Raw genomic sequence first — 12,107 nt, 5'->3', positions numbered from 1 at the left:
AATGAACGCGAAGACTCTTATTATAAACCATACTTAATATAATATACGCGGGATTAAAATAATAATAATAAATATATGTGATGTGAGCGCACGAGTTAATGTGTGGTTGTGTTTACATGAATAGCATATGCTAACGAGCTAAATAAACTGTATAAATACTGAGTAAACAGCATTCAAGTTATTTTTATACTTTATTACATGACATTTAAGGGATATTTTTAATCGAGGATCACTATTTATTCATATATTTAATTCACAAATAAAAAATTATAGGCAATAACACTTAAATAATTAGTATTTTGCATTAACTCGCTTGTTATACAGACCTATGCTGAAGCTGAAGCTGAATGAAGCTCCGCCCACCGGCGCCATCTTGTCTCGCTGTTGTTCATTGCGTATGCAACCAATAGGAGCTGCAGAATTAGGCTCCGCCCGTCGGCGCCATCTTGTTTTCGTGATTTCCCGCCTACCAGTACCGATCTGACCAGTCACAGGCCTCAATACTTACACTTGTGTGAAAAATGCAAATTTTCGATGACGCCGGTACAGTACCAGGACCCGGCTGCAGGGGCGCACTCTCGTACACAGAGGATACACAGTGTATGGTATAAAATCAGGTTTTTGTGGTATATAAGGACATGCCGCGAAAATTGGAGAGGGTGCTTCTGGGACATAGAGAAAGGCATCTACATTGCCGGAATTACAAGGACATGGCCTGTGTCCTCATAAACCCAAATGTCCCCGTAATGCCGGTGCGTATTCAGGTCAAAAGTCCTCGTAAACCACAAAAACCAACACACACACACACACACACACACACACACACACACACACATATATATATATATATATTTCCACAAGTCCGAATGCTTTCAGTGATTTCAGTGATACTGTACACTCCACCCAGAATGAAGATTAAAAAAAAAAAATAAAAAAATACTGATTTTCTGTCAGGATAAGGCTTGTCAAGTACAACCATTGGCTACTAGGTTGAGTTAAGCAGCTTTTTCTTTACCAAAATCTCTTCTTTGGTAAATCTGACATAACTTGGCATTAGCCACAGCATCAAATGACTATCTAATAGCAAATATGGTTTTATTATTATGGTTTCACAGTATTAACAACAAGTGTAGTCACTATGTTGTTGGTAATTTTTCATCATATTTTTTAAGGGACCAGTAAGCTCCCTCTTGTGTAATTTAGGTTTTAATGTGAAAGATTTATTAAGGAAAAGACAAACTGTGATACAGTATAACAAAAAAGCACAGGCAGAATATTGTAGAAATGTTTATATGCAAAACACATAACAAAACACATAACAAACAGGATACAAATAGGGCAAAATATGAGTAGAAAAATCTAAGGTGGCCAACTGGGATTTGGCAGACAGTATTGATGGTGTTGGGTCAGTTAGTGTCTGAGACTCCCTGCTGAGATGGCTCTAATACTGACAAAAACTATGGCATTAAATGGGTCTGCTAAAGCTAAACCACCCTTAGGCTAATGAAAACCTTCCTCACCAAAGATGCTCCCATCTACTGCACACTCTCACTCACCCAGATAGACACACATAGTAACAGATGGAACCTGATATTTCATTAACCCCATACTGATGCTGGCTAGGCTAATATTGCTCATCTCACTGACCATCTCACTAGAAACTAACCAACATACTTCACATTACTTCACACTCACATAACTCTATTATAATTTTCAGTGCCAGTTTAATGTTTTATTGAAGCATTTGCAGGACACATGTTCCAGTTGTTAAAATGTATATAATATGATAGCAATATGATGTTGTGAAATTGGATATATATATATATATAAGTGAAAATATATATCTTATAATCTTATAAGAAAAGTAATATAAAATACACATTGTAATCAATTTTTCACAAATAATGACCAACAATTTTGCTCCTAATAAAGTTTTTTCAAAAATGTAGTTGTGTCAGTGAAGAGTAAGTATACTTGTGTGACTGAAATGAAGAGCATGCTTGATATGACACATGAGACATGTCTCCTGTGTCTTCCACACACTGTGTGAAGGCAACAAACAGCACACACTGATACTGAGAGAGAGGCTTCACTCATATAACCTACTTAATTTGCTTTCTCGGTGCCTCTCTTTATCACCCCCACACAGTTAGGGTTAGAAATTGACTACAGGATGAATAAATCAATAGAAGAAAAAGCCCTAGTACACTCTCTGAGAAGCAGACAGGTAGAGAATGTGAGAGTGTGTAAATGCTTGTCTCTCCCTCTGTCTCTCTCTGCAGGCGGGTACCAGATGGCACTCAATCCTCTATGCTAATCCAGTATAGCAACTGGGGCCCTACTAGCACCTCACAAAGGCACACAGACACGCGCATAAAATGCGACAATTTGACCAGTGAAGTGAGGAAGAGGATCACTTTGGGTTTGCATGTGTGTGTGTGTGTGTGTGTGTGTATCATATTTCCTCAAGCTCTGACACCAGTGGCAAGTATATTCAGTGCCCTGCGTGTGTTTTAAATGATTTTTAACACTTGGCTTAGGTGATTGTATAACTTATAACAATATTTCCTGTGTATTTCATACACACAAACGCGCACACTCCAGAAAACCTCAATGTGTTTTCAGGGTAACTAGAATATAGTATGTTTATCTGCCCCTCTCTGTCTCTTTGGCCTCAAACTCATTCTGAAGATCTAATTAACATTTTTACAATTTTGAGCAATATATGTTCCATAATTACATTTGCACTTGGCAATCAATTGTGCCGACGTCATTCTCAACTTCTTAATAAGAACGTTCTGTCCCCTTCAGTGAGGACAGGCTAAAGGCCCATTCACACCAAAAACAATAAATATAAATAACGATAAAGATATAGTTCTAAAATGGTTCTAAATATAAAAGAATAGCAGAGTGCACACCACAAACTATAACAGCACAGAGAAATTATACTGTTGGAATCACTTTCAAAAATGCACTGACAGCCAATCAGAATCCATTGAGGTCATAATGTTAGAAAGATCTTTACATCAAACATTCTCATTTAGAAGTAATAGGCTTTTTTCTATTCTATTTTTGACCCTCTATTTGAAACACTTTTATAGGAATGCTGCATTCAAGACTTAAAAGTAAACATCCACTGCTATGATTGGGTAACACTTTTGCATATTAAAAATTATTCAAAGTCCCTACTACACATGTGGAATTGTCTTGAAAACTTCTGATGTTTTAGCCAGAGTTGTACCATCGTTTGTCGCACTCTTACAGTCATCGTTCATCATTTTCTGTAAAGTGAAAGTAAAGTGAATACATAGTGTGGTGAATACAAAGTATACTTCACTTGACTCGTATGCATACACAGGAATTCAACACATGCACAGTTTTGAGCAATCTCTCACCACGACAACACAATCTCTTAACACAATCTCTCATCTATGTAGGCCTCCATTGTCACTGTCGCTTGCATGTGTTCTGGTCTGCTTTGTTTCATATAAGAGAGAGCGAGTGGACACTTAGGCAAGCATATTAAATTAGTGTCTCAAATCACTCAGCTATAAAGCTGCAAGTATTGCACATCAATGTTACAAAAATAGCATTGTAGTAATGTCATGCAACACCACTAAACTACTTGCTGGAAAAAGGTACTTTATTATAAAAGCATCTAAAAAAACCTGCAGTGCTACTGAAAAATGTAGTTAAGTTAGTAGTGTTGCAACTTGGTCAGCTATTCCTTAACACTCAGCAAAGTTTTAGGGCAAATTGTTAGACTGCATAACAATGTTATACACACTTTTTACAAAATTACAATGCTTATATACTATTAGGGGAACTAGTACATTTGAACAAACCCAAATGACTGAAAGCAAATACTGTTTAACAGGAAGTATCAAAGCCTGAGGCCAAGTCTAAAGATAGTGTTGCCTTTACCTTGCTGCAAATTCAAATTTGAATCAGTTATTTTTCATGACTTATTGCACTTGTCAAATACACAGAAAACTATTGAAATGCTCTTCTTGGATAATGTTCAGCTCAGCTGGTTGTGTCTTAAGTGAAAGTAAAAATTGTTAATATATTGTATCGGTGCATTAGGTCTTAAAGTGGCAGCAGCCTTATATACCTGCTGCTGTATATGTCATTAATCAAACAACGAAAGCAGGGCCCTTTTATTTCTGCAATGTGGAAAACATGGATGGAATCATGGGATCGAGTCATAAAAAGGAGTTTACTGTATAACATGGAATGTCATAAAATTTGGCAAAATTTGGATGAATAAATTAAAAGTAGGGGATGTACACTTCCAATCTGGATATAGACTAATGTAGTGGTGTCCAATCCTGTTCCTGCAGGGCCACTGTCCTGCAGAGTTCCACTCCAACCCCAATTAAACACACCTGAACCAGTTAATCAAGGTCTTACTAGGCATGCTAGAAATGTCCATGCAGGTTCTGTCACGGTTTATGCAGGGAAGAGGAGAGGCTGCATCTAACTGCTAACAGTATTTATTAAAGACACAAAAGGGTAATCCAAAACAAGGGAGAAACAAAGCAAACCCAAACTCTACAAACAGTGCAAAGACAACAAATGACAAACTCTGATTGAACCATTGGGCTATTTATACATAGAGGAGCTAACAAGATAACAAGGAAACAAGACACAACTGGGGATACAAGGGAAACCAATGAACAAAAGAACTACAAAGGGACTACAAACAGACAGGACACTAATGCCGCGTTCCAGACAACCCGTAACCCGTGTTTTTCCAACCTTCTACCCGTGAAAGTGCACTGGAACAGCAGTCATACCCGTGACTTCCCACCCGTGAACTCGTACTATATCGATGTACTCCCAGTTACGGGTTCTGACGTCACATAGCCCGCGAAACAACAATGGCAGCCCCTACGGATGCGCCTTTATGCAAGTGAACGGTAAAATAAAAGGTATAACAGCTTCTCTTGCCTTATGCGCTGTTTTCCTCTGTTTCCCTCAAATAAGCAAGGAGTAAGCATCTTTGGCGATATAATAATTGTTAATGAGCATAAGCCCCGTATAGTCCACCATGTTGGTTTGTTTACACTTTTACGCAGTTTGGCTTGACTTTCCTGGAACGCTACAAAGTCGTGAGTCGTGATTTGAAGTCGCGACTTACAGGCTCAAAAACCTGCCTGGAACGCAGCATAATGCATGATAAAACACAATAAAAGTCCTTAAACACAATGCTGGGAAATGAGACAGGTATCATAACAGGTGTGTTGAGCTGAGTAGGAGCTCTCCAGGAGTGTCCAGAGTTTGGACACTCCTGGACTAGTGTATGTAAATATTAAACCACAAAAAGAATGCCATTTAAATATGAAGTCTGAATATGAGCCGTTAAGTTTCATCTACTACACATATTCAAGCATGCATGATGCTCGTGGTCAGCATCTGCCATCTCATTACATGAAGACACTCCACATGAACTTCATCTCCAGAGCTGCTCTAAGAGTTCACTTCAGAAGCATTTCACCATTTCATTTGATAAAACTTTTGTCAGATACACAAAGAAATTTGGAGGTCTTCAGTTTGGTTTAATTTGAAGAAATTATGACAGATATATTACAGTAGAATAATAACAATTATAATCCAGTTTATTAAAACTTTTTTTTAGGAATATTACACAATATACGATTTTTCCTGTAAATGTTTCTGTAAACTGTTAACCTCTGCTATGTTGTGTGCCAAAAAATTAAATGGATTGTTTATATTTGATGACATTGTTTAGTTGTTATGTATTACTGCAACGTCTGTGATTTGGAGACACTAAATTGTCTGTAGGTGTGAATGTGTGTGTGAGCCCTATGATGGACTGACCATCTGTCCAGGGTGTCCCCCTTCTGTGGCCAGAGAAGGCTCCAGCATCCCCACGACCCTTTAGAGGATAAGCGGTTTGGAGAATGGAAGGATGGATGTTGGGTTGTTCATTAAACCCTGTGTAATGGGTTGATTTATTCTAGTTTACAGGAATACTAGGTTATTTTATTCATTTTATTCAAGGCAAAAGGAGTTTCCATCATGAATGATGTGATTAGCTGACTGACATCTTGTCACTATATGCTGTGTTGCGTATATTTTTTTAAAGCGTTTTAGATTAAAATATATACAAACCTTATATTTCACCAAAGAATTGCACCAGTTCAGCAGCGCTGAAAACTGCTCTGTCCTGAGGAGGAAGCAAAAGGCCCTCGCTCTGTAACTCAACAGCTGGGTTGTAGTAACGCTGCTGCTGGGTTGTTAGGTCAGAGGGTGGGGGAGGGATGTATTGTTTCAACTGTCAGTGAGATTGACCCAGCAGCCGTTAGCCTAACAGATAAGTAACAAAAAAACTTCCCAACAGTAGAAAAAATGACCCCAAAACATGACCTAACAGGCTCAACCATTGTTTGGGTAGAAAAAAATAACCCAGAGTGTATATTATATTAGTCCTATTGTTTGTTATTTGCATCTCTGTTATTTATAATAATAAAAATATAGTATTGTTATAATGAAATAAAATTAGGACTACTACTTATATTGTGAAATATATCACCCACCCCTAAGCTTCCTCTATGGAGCCAAGCAGAAGTGAGACTTTTTACATACATGTATGAACAGATGCATCCCAAGACAAACAACATGCTTCTTAGTTATGTATACAAAATACATAACAAACCCCCCCCCCCCCACACACACACACACACACCCCCAATTCTAACAGACAGCAGTTATATGTATGCTGACGCACACATTCACAAGCTGCTGAAATACTTAGGCTGTAGCCCAAAAATCATCCTTCCATTCGGAAAATCCCCCACCACACATACTCACACTTGACACAGATATACTTTCAGTCCCATCACTCACTCTACACATATATTTGCATCCAGTATCCACAGGCCAATCTATCCACAAAATCTCCAGACCAATAAACCTTGACCTTTGCTACAGTACTGGAGACACATACAGACTCCATAGGGTTACATAGAGATATAAGGAGCACCACTAAAGATTAAACCTAAATCACAGAAGAAGAAGAAAAAACTTACTTTAAAGGTGCTGTAGAACGTCTTTTCAAAAGATGTAATATAAGTCTAAGGGAAGTTTCAGCTCAAAATACCCCATAGATTTTTTTTAATTCGTTTTTTTAACTGCCTATTTTGGGGCATCATTAACTATGCACCGATCCAGGCTGCGCGGCCCCTTTAAATCTCTCGCTACCTGCCCTCCCAAACTCTCGACTATAAGTGCAGTTATACACTGCATAAACAAAGTTCACACAGCTAATATAACCCTCAAATGGATCTTTACAAGATGTTCGTCATTCATGCTGCATGCATGCATCGATTGCTGTGAGTATTGTATTTATTTGGATGTTTACATTTGATTCTGAATGAGTTTGAGGCTATATGCTCTGTGGCTAACGGGCTAATGCTACACTGTTGGAGAGATTTACAAAGAATGAAGTTGTATTTATGAATTATACAGACTGCAAGTGTTTAAAAATGAAAATAGCGACAGTTCTTGTCTCCGTGAATACAGTAAGAAACAATGGTAATTTTAAGCACATTTAACAGTACATTAGCAACATGCTAACGAAACATTTAGAAAGACAATTTACAAATATCACTAAAAATATCATGTTATCATGGATCATGTCAGTTATTATTGCTCCATCTGCCATTTTTCGCTATTGTCCTTGCTTGCTTACCTAGTCTGATGATTCAGCTGTGCATAGATCCAGACGTTAATACTGGCTGCCCTTGTCTAATGCCTTGAACATGGGCTGGCATATTCAAATATTGGGGTCATACATATTAATGATCCCAACTGTTACGTAACAGTCGGTGTTATGTTGAGATTCGCCTGTTATCCGGAGGTCTTTTAAACAAATGAGATTTATATAAGGAGGAGAAGCAAGTTGGTTAGTGTGCATGTCTGTGTGTGTTAGTCTTGTAAAGGACTGGCCATACATCCAGGGTGTTTTCTTGCCCTCGACCTGTGATGCTGGGATAGGCTCCAGCCTCACAGCAACCTGATGTCTGAGAAATGTTTACATGTAAATTTTAAAATCTTAGTCATGAAAAAAATAGCTATCTAATCAGGACCCTGCTGTGGATTTGTGAATCGGTTGAGAGGCCTATGAATGAGTGATGCAGTGTTCTAATAGTCAAGGATCAAGCTTATAGCTGCCAGAGCTAATAGGCCCAAAGTGGACAATATAGCAAAAGCAAAAGGGATATCAACAGTAAAAAGTGCTCGAATGTGTGCCAGTGATTGCTGGCACAGTACGAAATGTTTTAACATATTTATTTATTTATTTGTAGATACTTAAATCAATTTGATTTTTATCAGCACCTTGACAAGTCACAATTGAAAACAAAATAAAGCTGCAATTATGAGAAACTAAAGATGTGATTCTTTGTTTTTCAGGCATAATTTTGATTACAGTAAAAAAAAGTCACGGTTATGAAAATGAATGAGATTTTTTTTTTTTTTTGTCACAACTGAGAAATATAAAGCCAAATATAGATAACATATTATAGATAACAAATATAGATAACATATTAAAGAAATTCTGCCCCCTTTACTCCATTGTGAAAAGCCCAGTTTGTTGGAAATGAAAACTGTATATGCAATATTCTCAATTTAAGAAGATGTCATAGTGTGAATGCATAAAACAAATGAATCAGATGATGGTTTAGGTTCTAAACGTTAATGTCAACCTCATCTACAACAGACACACGTACAAAGATACATAGGTCTCCAATCTCATTGTTATATGGTTGTGCTGACCTGGCTTCTTTTGCTCATTATATACTTTCTACTTCAGTAAAAAAAAAAAAAAAAAAAAAAAACTGCAAAAGAGAAACGTAGACTGAAATTGTAGTTAAACTGAAGAACGCATAAAACAGGAACCACACAGAAACATGAACCAGCAAACAAATTAAGTGTTAAGAGAGGGAAAAACCCACACACTTCCAAAGCATTAGATTCTCTGTATAAGATCTCTTCCTCTTCCTTGAAGTGGTGTAGTGTCTGTTGCTGTGTGGTGTAAATGAGATATATAGGGATGCACATTGGTGGCAGTCAACAGAAAAATGTATTTATTTACTTAATCACAAGGTTGATTAAGTTGAAGTTAGAAGCAGATAAAACCATTTTTACAACTTAATCAGTATAGTCATTTATGGCAGGTATCTATCTTTTACGTTATACATTATGTTTTGATGCATAATCACTTTTTCCCACTTTTTCTACATTTGTTTTGATGTTGCCCTAAAACTAACCTTTTTCCAAAAAAGCTTATCTATTGTATCGGCAGAAATTTCTAACTGAAGCACCCTTAGAAAATGTAACTTTAAATGTTTAGCTTTCATTTTCAATCTTTCCCACTATATATTATAATGTTGTGATGTGTGGTTTCACAAAATTCTAGATTTTAGTGTGAAATAGAAAAAAGCAAGAAAAAAGATGCAGGTTATACCATAACCTTATATTAATTTTTGGTTATCAGTTTTGGCCAAACTTGGTTACACTTTATTTTAAGGTGCCCTTGTTAAAGTGTAATTATATATATATATATATATATATATATATATATACACTGAGTAATAAGAATTAACAACATGTACTTACTATAGGGTTAGTGTTAGGATTAAGGTGTGGTTTAGAGTTAATTGCATGTAATTATGCACAATCTATACTATAGTAACTAACTACATGTAACATGTATAGTAAGGACACTGTACAATAAAGTGCTACCCAAAATTCCTATGCCAGTGCATCCCTAATTACCTCATAACTAGTTTAGCTGTCAGGTCTTTGTGTACAAGCCCCAACACATGATCACACACTCCACCATTCACACACATAACACCCCTATCCCACAGGACACATATGTTAATGAATGAAATCCCCCACAATGCCATCCTCCCTCCAATCAGGAGCTACAAAGATCATTGGTCCTTGCTCTTTGTTTCTGATACTCTATATCTAAAAATACTTCTATAAGGAGAGAATTGGCTGTATACTGAGTCCTCTAATGAGTGTGTTTGTGTGCAAGTGTGTGTGTGTGTGCGTGTGTGTGTTTATATGATTTATGAGGGCACAAATTTGTAAAATGACATGGGTATTACACTGCTATTACAACATAAACGTGGTTTATGAGGACATTTCCTGAGTCCTCATAATTAAAATGGCTTAAAAACATACTAAACAATTTTGTTTTTAATTAAAAATGTAAAGATGCAGAAAGATTTCTGTAACAGGTAGGTTTAGGGGTAGGGTTAGTGTAGGGGGATAGAATATACAGTCTGTCCAGTATAAAAACCATTACGCCCATGGGATGTCCTCATAATGATAGGTAGACCAACGTGTGTGTGTGTGTGTGTGTGTGTGTGTGTGTGTGTGTGTGTGTGTGTGTGTGTGTGTGGCCTCTTGTGCGTCTGCGCAGGCTTGGCAGAGGTAAAAATCAATCATTCTGAAGCGTTCTATATAAAAGACCCAAAAACAGACATGTGCAGTCTAACAAAAGGTCATATCCGACCACCAATGACATCAGTCTCTCTACTGAACCATCCATCCATCCATCCTTTTCTTCATCTATCCAGCTGTAGCACCAATGGAACAAGGACCAAGATTCATCATTTGGAATGGCTACATCCACATAGAGACAAATGCAGCTTTGAATTTCAGTGGCAAAAAACAGCAGTGTTTTTTTTGTTTCCACATTTGCTGCTATTCTATGATTACACACACACCCACAACGTTAATTTGTGGCATCAACAAATATGCATTTTGCCATTGGAATGGGGCATGGGCAGGGGCAGCTGACAGCAGCAACAGCACCCAGGATGCAACTGCATCTCCTCGACACAATGCATTAACACAGCTTCTCTCTCTTTCCTCCGTCATCTTCCTTTTCCTCTGCTCTTTAGAAAGGCCGTATGCTGAGAGCCGAGCAAAAGCGCTCCCTCCCTCTTTCCACCTCCCTCCCTCCCTTTCTCTTTCTCTCTCTCCCTCATCCGTATTCGAGTCATCGCAGACAGAAAAAAGAGCCCTTGAGAAGCAACTCACCTGAAACATGTCTTGACATTCACTGGCTGTATCCGTGGAAGCCTCCTTCTGTTTTCCATGTACATCCTCCACAGCATATTTTCCTGAAACCTATTGTACGCACAGGCTCTCCATTCTGTGGTCAGACCGGTTCCTGACCCCCAAACCTGGACTCATTGGCTTTAGTCGGCAGCCTGCCTGCTTCACTGCCTGCCTACTGTTCCCTAGCCTGTGATGTCACAAAGCCCTCGCAGCCTTATTGGCCAAGGGACTGCATGTTAATAAAGGCAGCTGCTAGGAGAGAGGGGGAGGGCAGCAGCCAGAAAGACTGGATCTGCTGTTTCACAGACTAGTGAAAGCAAGGTAGGGTTTTTTTGTTTTGTTTTGTTTTTTTTAAATTTCACACTCAGTTTCATGCAGAGTAAAAACATCAGTAATAATAATAATAATAATAATAAAACATCATGGTATTACCACATTATTACAACATTTAGTTTCAACTAGATGTTTGTTTGTCTTGTTTTTATGGGCACCACTATGGTGGAGTATCATGTAAATACAATGATATATGCATATGATAATCATGTGGTACCATGCTATCAAAAAACTTGGTATTACTATCTAATAACATCACTGTACCCAAGTACCACAGTGTGTTTTTGTCAATGTGTAAAATAATCAAAAATCACTTCTGAAAGATTTCCGAAACATTTAGAGAAAATTGCAAGCTGGCTAAAGATACAACAAACATTAATAAAATAAAGGCATAATGAAATTGTAACCTCTTTTTCATTCATATGTAATGAATTGTTCATTTGAGTGTGTGTGTGTGTGTGTGTGTGTGTGTGTGTCCATAACACCAAGACAAGTCACCTCTTTATCCCAGGCTACTCATTATTAATCTGCGGGCAGTTACATCAAACAAAGACCTGCTGCAACTTGCCCTAATTTGTCTATGATGTCATCTTTTTCTCTCTTACTCACCTTTGATTGGCTGATGGCTGCAGCAGCTGCTGTCTTGAGGCGGAGTCTTCTCTTAGCTG

At 37.8% G+C, this 12,107-nt stretch overlaps 1 protein-coding gene across 2 annotated transcripts in view; it reads right to left on the bottom strand.

The window, feature by feature from the left end:
- Positions 1-11,303, bottom strand: part of LOC137033664 (serine/threonine-protein kinase PAK 3) — a 64,029-nt gene extending 52,726 nt beyond the window's left edge. For both annotated transcript variants that reach the window (XM_067405806.1, XM_067405807.1), the window contains exon 1: positions 11,086-11,303. The gene's annotated coding sequence lies outside the window, so the exon portion shown is untranslated. The remainder of the gene's footprint in view (positions 1-11,085) is intronic.
- Between the last annotated feature and the right edge of the window lie 804 nt (positions 11,304-12,107).

The sequence above is a fragment of the Chanodichthys erythropterus genome, chromosome 13 (genome assembly GCF_024489055.1).
Source record: "Chanodichthys erythropterus isolate Z2021 chromosome 13, ASM2448905v1, whole genome shotgun sequence".
In the NCBI taxonomy this organism is placed as follows: domain Eukaryota; kingdom Metazoa; phylum Chordata; class Actinopteri; order Cypriniformes; family Xenocyprididae; genus Chanodichthys; species Chanodichthys erythropterus.
Note: the sequence above shows the minus strand (reverse complement) of the source record. Positions and strands in the feature narration are given on the sequence as shown.